The following is a 7,671-nucleotide window of genomic DNA, read 5'->3' on the forward strand; positions in this document are numbered from 1 at the left end:
TTCATGAACACACTTGATTACGTTGTTCATGCAAGGTCTTACGGATGGTCCCGTAAAGACCCACCTGTTCCGCTTGGAACTGGATACGCTTGAAGAAGCAATATCCGTAGCGGAACAGGAGGACTTTAGCTTGAGACAGGCTCAAGCAAGTTCGTCATCATATCGTCCACCTAGACGACACGAACTAGGAGGTCCAGAACCCATGGACCTTTCCTATGTCGAAAGCGAGAAACCTCGCTTTTCGAATAATAAGCGATCGCAGAAATGCCATCGCTGCCAAAAATTGGGACATTACGCTCATGAGTGTAGTGCCCCACGTCCAGCACCAAAAGGTACTGAACGTAATTTTGGATCGTATGCCAAAAAGGGCAACGGTCGCGGATCCGACGTTGTTGCGAAATCGCAACAGCGAGGCGGACCGCCAAAAAATGGACGGGGTCAGTAGGGGCGCAACGCCCTACTGATCCAGCAACCTCAAGAGAATTTGCAAATCTCTTGACAAAAGTTGCTCCAGACACACAATCATTATGTGTCTCTGCACCTGGTGATGAGGTATCACTCATCACCTTGAAATTGAAAGTGACAAATGATTTGTCACTTAAAGCCCTAGTGGACTGCGGAGCGTCGAATAACTTTATTCGTCGCCAGTCACTAGAGGGTAGTAGGCTCAAATATATTGAGCGCGACATCCCTCCAACGAGGATGACGGTGCGTCTAGCGACAGGCGCATCGATAACAGTGATGAAACGCGTAGTGAAATTTCACTACACGTTAAGANTAGAAATGAGGGGTTACGGAAGTAGAAGTGTAAGTCCCAACAAATCAATCACTTCCATGTATTCCTTCTCCGACTCAAGTGTCTTCGCCTCTTCGCGCAGACTCCTCGCTTCGCTCCCTTCTTCCTCACGCCTTTCAGCAGCGGCTTCAGACTTTAACAGGTTATGAGCTCAACGACCATGTCTTCTGCGCAAGATGTTTTGACGAAAGTTCAAGTCGACAAGTTCAACGGTGGCAACTACGCCACGTGGAACCGCTACATGTGTGGCGTGTTTCTGACCAAGTCAGTGTGGCACGTGGTTAACCGAGAAGTGACGCCGACGTTTGCTGATGCCCGTGTTAGGGATGAGTACGTGAAGGCTAGCAACATTGCGTTTGGCCTGATGCTGCTGCATATGGACGCGGACTATCACCATGTAATTGATGACTGTGAAGAAGTATGTTGCGTGGGCCCGTATCAAGACATTATATGGCGGATCGCAGAATGCTGGACGCATCTACTTGAAAAGGCAGTGATTCAGCATGGAGATGGCGAAAGGCGACAACGTATAACATCAATGCAACAAAGTGAACAACATAAGCGCCAAACATAGAAATATTAGAGACAAGATGGAGGATAGGACGTTAATCTGTCGTTAAAATCTGTTTCCATCGCAGAAAACCGAAAAGCCACGAAACTCGTGCTGAATGGAGATAGAAGAGCAAGTTACGTAAAGACATTGTGAAGGAGCTGACGTAAGCAATCAAACGACAATCAAAGATGGCCAGGTAAGATGAGGCAAATCAAGTCCTCAGACCGACGACAAACTCTCCAGTGTAACGGGGCACCACGACTTGTACTGCTTCAGTACAAGTCCACTTCCCACTGCTTCAGTTGCGAGTGGTGCCTTACGTTATTTCACGTACACTAGTACGTGCAGAGGAAGACTTCTCTTTAAGGTAACTAGCTTAAAGAGGGTAAAATGAAAACTGTATTAATGTATTTAAGTATCTCTTCTTTCTATCTGTTAACTCTAACTTAATTATAAGCTAATACTAAACGTGCAGCTGAATTCTTATCTTATCTTATCCTATCTGTCTCTCTTTTGTTTACATCTACAGCTGATTAGTCTGCGGAATAAATACATATAATGGTCTATACCTATTTATGGATAAGAATTCTGAACATTACTATATAAAGAAATATCCTTCAAATATTATCTACCTTTTAGAACCTTTAAGTGTTAATTTCATGTGACGATACACCCCGTTATACTCTTAGTTCTATCGAACTAATGGGTTTAACAACTCAGGGAGTCGTACAAGCTTTTAAAGCTTAATGAGTCCTGGTTCAAGAAATTCAGGAGTTCGTAGAACCAAGCGGCAACTAGTGCCAGAGAGTATGTGCCTTAGGCTTTTGTCTCTCACAGATCAATGCGCAAGCCTTAGGAAGGCACTTGACGCCTTAAGATCAAAAGGGGAACTGCACTTTATTTGATTATCTAATCTAAAAACCTTACCCTAGCTAATTAAAATAATAGATTTTGGCCGCCAGATTTATATCTGGCGGCGACAACATTTGTTACCCATAATAAATTGGATTTTAGCAATTAACCATATAAATAGCATAAAAGGGTATTTTACCCATGAAGTAAATGTACCACAACAACGGTTCTCCAACCAATGTACACCGATTGACAACATTCGCTTCATTTCCTCTTTGAGATTGGAACATAAATGGCTAACGGTTTAATCCCATGACAATTAAGCGTGGGCCACAGACCTTAGCACCTTCCTCGACGATAGGGAATGGTGGAATTTGAAAGTAAACTCCATCAGAGGATGAGGAACAAGAGCGTCGCTCTTACACACCTTCTCCTCCGGGAGCGTCGGCGGGCCCCGAATCCATTTCCAGAACGTGGTGCCGCTGATGTCTTAACTGCATTGAGCAGGACACAGGACCCTGAGTCCAACATTATCACAAATCCGCTCGATGAAGAGCAAGAGCGGGCAATCCTCATAGAGGACCAAGCTCGCCGTCGAGCTGCCGAAATAGCGAAAGCTAAAGCTTATAGTGAATACAGATTCACCCTTCTTAGTGCGGAAGAGCGTCTCGAAGGGATCGCGGGTCACAGCTTGGCCATCTGGATCTCCAGTTCCACGGCGAGGACGCCGGAGGAGATCGCTGCTCGCGGCGCTCTTAATGAGCGATAACTTACGTCAAAGGTAATGACGCGAAGTCAGTATCTGACGCGCTTACGTGATTAAGCTCGTGGGGTCTCGTTGACCTCAATGAGAGAAATTCCGATCGTTTTGTTTCCAAACGAGAAAGAAGTGAAAACGAAGTCTCATTTGAGAACTGGGTCCATCGGGCCCGCCACCTCCGCAATATTTGGAATATCAGAGAGTCTGCGGATGTGGCTGATGTTCTTTCGGAACGAAAGCTTCGCTTCGATTTCGCCAAGCTTAAGACCAAAGGCCAGTTACGTTCGGCATTTATGCCACAAAACGAAGAAAGGTCAAGCCGATATATTGTAGTGCTTCGGTTGACCGTGCAACTATAAATCGAAGCCGCACTGAAGCTATAGATCCACCTAATCCAACTTCTCGTGGTGGGAAGCGTCGTTTGACGCGAGTTGATTCTGAGCTTGGGCTCAAAACGTCAACACCGTACAGGCAATCTTGCCGAAGAGGTACCTCAAACTCCTAAGAGTTCTCAGAAGTAGGGTACCCCAGCCACTTTACCAGATACCGATATTGACGCCGAAGACAACGTCGCTTAAAAATTCTCCTCGTGAAATTGAATGTACCCTCGCGCATCAAGCAGCGCGGGAGGGGGCTGAATCTCGACGAAAGCATTTGATGCTTTTAAAGCACGAGGTGCAACTTCTTCGTGAGAGCCTTGCTCGGGTTGAGGACTCTTTTGAGGTGGTTCAAAACCGTGTTTCGATGCTGGAACGTTAGCAACCTAGTTTAGAGGGCCAGCTGGACATCCTGGTGAGGATGCAGCAATCTGCGGCACAACCGTCTGTCTCGGCGCAAGCGCCTTTAAGTCCACGTGGGAAGGGTCCCGATATGCTTAAGTAAGCCGACGTAGAACACTGGGTGTGTAGGCAGCTTGCTAGGAAGGTTTGGCTAGGCCCTTTTTGGCCACGACTGTAAATGGTCCAATAAAGCGCGGGCGCAATTTGGTCTTGAAGACCGCGGAAACCAAATTAGTAGGTAGATTTTTAGCGTTTAATAAAACTCGGTCCCCGACCACTTACGAATTAATACAGCTTCTACCTTTGTTATCTGCTTGTTCTTTTTGTTTGTCTTGGCTATCATCCATCGTGTCACGTACCTGTTTTTTAAGACACTAAATCGCGTCGCGAGAAACTCGCTTACTTGTTTGGTAACAGGGTGATATCAGCAGGCCTATCGCTAATTCTCCCCCACCAAGCCCTGAGCCACGCAGTGGTATCGTTAACGGAACGCGTGGGTGGGTGAGACCGTTGACATAGATCAGAGTGTAGCCTGTAGAGGCATGGACAGCGTTATTTAACGCAAATTTCACCTTTGGATGCATTGAGCTCCAGCGCTTTGGTGTCTGAGCACACACAGTGCGTAAAACGTCTTTAATGACGCGATTGACACGTTCAGTTTGACCATCGGTCTGCGAATAGTCCGTGGTGAACATGTTCAATCTGGCGCCAAGCACTCGAGAAATTGATTTCCAAAATCTACCCGTGAAACGGGGGTCCTGGTCAGAGACAATTGCCACTGGCAAACCGTGTTGTCGAAACACGCGATCGATGAACAGCCTTGCTATACCTTCGCCATCAATGGTATCCGGTACAGCCGCTAAGTGAGCCATTTTGCTCAATCGGTCAACAAAGACCTCAATGCCGGAGTTACCGGCCAAATCTTTCGGTAGACCAAATGCGAATCCATACTAATGGACTCCCAACACCCTACTGGTACGGGCAGACTAGCCAGTGGCGCAGCAGCATGCGCCGAGGGTTTGACCCCTTGGCAAGTTTCGCATGTGCGAACGTATGTGCTAACCCATTCATAAAGTTTGGGCCACTAATAAACCTGGCTTACAGAGCCGGAGGTCTTTTCTCGACCGAGATGACCACCAAGGACAGTATCGTGTGCCTCATAGAGTATTCGGTACCTCAAATCCTCATCACGAGGAACAGCGACGCGCGGAGGGTCCGCAGCGTCCGTGAAAATAAGCAACAGGTCGTTATCGGAAGAAGATCGATAACCTTGCATGCAATCGTGCCGACAATTCAAAACTCGATTCAGTGCTCTTTAGAGCTCGTAGCAGAGCTACACACTGCTTATCCTTGGCGTAAGCCGAACGGATTAATTCAGTAATAGGCGACATTACAGTCGTTAAATGAGAGAGCTCATAATCCTGCGCGATAACGCATCAGCCAAAGCGTTCTGCTTGTCAGGCTTATATTTCACTTCGAAATTGTATTCGGCGGACAATAAAAGCTATCGAGCCCTTCTCTGTGAGCGATGGGGCGACTTAGTCGCAATGCGTAATGACACATGATCTGTATATATCACAAACGGCTTAGAGCCGAACAGATTAACTCCGAATTTGACGAGAGCATACTTCATAGCAAGCAACTCTTTGTCATGAACTGGGTAGTTCTTTTCCGCTGCTTTAAGCTGTCTAGACTCGAAAGCAATTACACATCCACGCCCATTTGTAACAGAGCACTGCCAATGGCAAAATCCGATGCGTCACAGACGACACTGAAAGGCCAATTTGGTTCTGGCAGTGCCAGAATCGGAGCATGAGTAAGACTTCCATAACTGCTTGAGAAGCATTATGCTCTGTGCTAGTCTAGCACCATTGTAGGAGATTAGATAATAGCCTAGCCATATCAGCGTAATTTTCGCTATATTTGTATAAATATTTGGCGTGACCCAACCACTAACGCAAATCATTTTGGTCTTTAGGAACCGGCCAATCTACTATGGCTTTTAGCTCAACGAGATTCGCTCTAAGTCCTCACGTCCCAATGAAGCACCCTAAAAAAAGAATTTCTTCTGCGCCAAAAATTCATTTAGATGCATTGGCATACAATTTATTTGTGTGCATACACTCGAGCACTGCTCGCAAACGGTCTTAATGGTTTTCCACATCCGACCGACCCTGCCTCGCACGACTTTGGACAAAAATGTCAGCAAAATAAGTCTGTGCATAACCTCGATGGAGGCAAAACAGTTACGCCACTAGACGATTAAGTGTTGCCGGGGCGTTGGAAAGCCCTTGTGGCATAACCAACCACTTCCATAACTTACCGCTTGGTGTGCTGACCGCTGTGAGCGGGATATCGCTATCTTGCATGAGCAGTTGGTAGTAACCATCGACTTAGTCGACTGCACTGTACATTGTACATCCCACCATATTGTTCTGAAGAACATTCTTTCTAGAAATGGGGGTTTGTGCTGGTAAAGTGGCAGCATAAGGCTTATTGTAAGAATGTACAATGCGCCATTTACCATTTGGTTTTTTGACACAAAATTTCGTTGTCGAATTGAATGATTTGCTCTCTCGTACCATTCCAGCCTCGTGTTTAGCACGGAAGAAATCGTCAATGACGTCACACTGTTCCTTTGGTAAAAGCCAATGTCGTGTGACACAGTATTTGGTTCCCGGAATCAAGTCAATTTCTTGTCGGACACCTCTATTCGGAGGGAAAAGAGATGGTGGATTGGTACATACCACATCTTGGAATTCCTTAATCAAGGAATAAAATGGATCCGTAGGATCTTTAAGGATCGATGACCCACTCCGCGCACTAAGTGCAGCTTTTGTGTCATCCAGGGCAGCTTCGTCCAGAAGTGACGATAACTTTAATTCAATCGTTGGTCGAATGACCTTCATCTCAGATAAGTCGCCAGCCTTTAAGGCTCGGCCGCACTCATCAATAGACATTTCGTTTAGCTCTAAAAGAGCATGTAACGAAGGGATTGCCGCAAGGCTAACTTCCCCCTCAATGTTAGCGGTTACACCATTTACAAGCGTATGTAATTGCTCACTCGTATCACTTTGTGAGGGTATACACGCTTTGCGTCTCCCCTGTATTGGAGTAGAGACAACACGCCTCTTCGAGGCCGGGACATTCAAGTCCCCAAAATTTCCAGCCTATACTGGTTCTACACCAGAGATGGTGTCTGATATGCGACATCCGACAAGGAGTTAGGAAACCCAACTTCCTTGTCCAGCGACCGTTTACGTGTCGCTTCACGTGCATGAGAAGGGTTTGACCTCAAATGCCCTGGCGAACCGCCAATAGTGTTATTATTCACACTCAGTATGGTGCCACCACACTCGGTGGACTTAGACATGCCACTCCACGTATTTTAGGGATATTGCACCCTTGATGCCCTGGCGAAACCGCCAATAGTGTCACTGTTGACACTCAGTATGGTGCCACCTTGGCCGACCACACTCGGTGGACTTAGACGTGCCACTTCACGTATCTCAGGGATTTTGCTCCCTTGATGACTCGGCCTTAGGCCTACAGTGCTTTCAGCATTCAGTGAATCGTTATTTCAACGAGTGTCACTCGACGGAGTACGTGCCCTTCTCCCACCCCCTTTTCTGAATCGGGCTCAGAATTAATGCTTACAACATTGGAGTGGATTAACTCAAACATTCCAATGCCTAAAATACTGACAGATTCAGTCAGTCATCCGCCCCAATAGCGCATTTGTTGCCTAGCAAAGGTGGGTTCATGACTCTCCAAAACTTTACATAGGATCATTACGCATGGCGCCTAAGGTATTAGACCTCCAATCGATCCTGGCTCATGGCATTCAAGCCAGACCATGCCAAAGATGCGATCATATCTCGAATTCAAATCAAGGACGAACAGCGTTTCATACTGTCAACGTCCAGATACT

This window comes from Bremia lactucae, linkage group LG3 (genome assembly GCF_004359215.1).
Source record: "Bremia lactucae strain SF5 linkage group LG3, whole genome shotgun sequence".
Lineage (NCBI taxonomy): Eukaryota > Oomycota > Peronosporomycetes > Peronosporales > Peronosporaceae > Bremia > Bremia lactucae.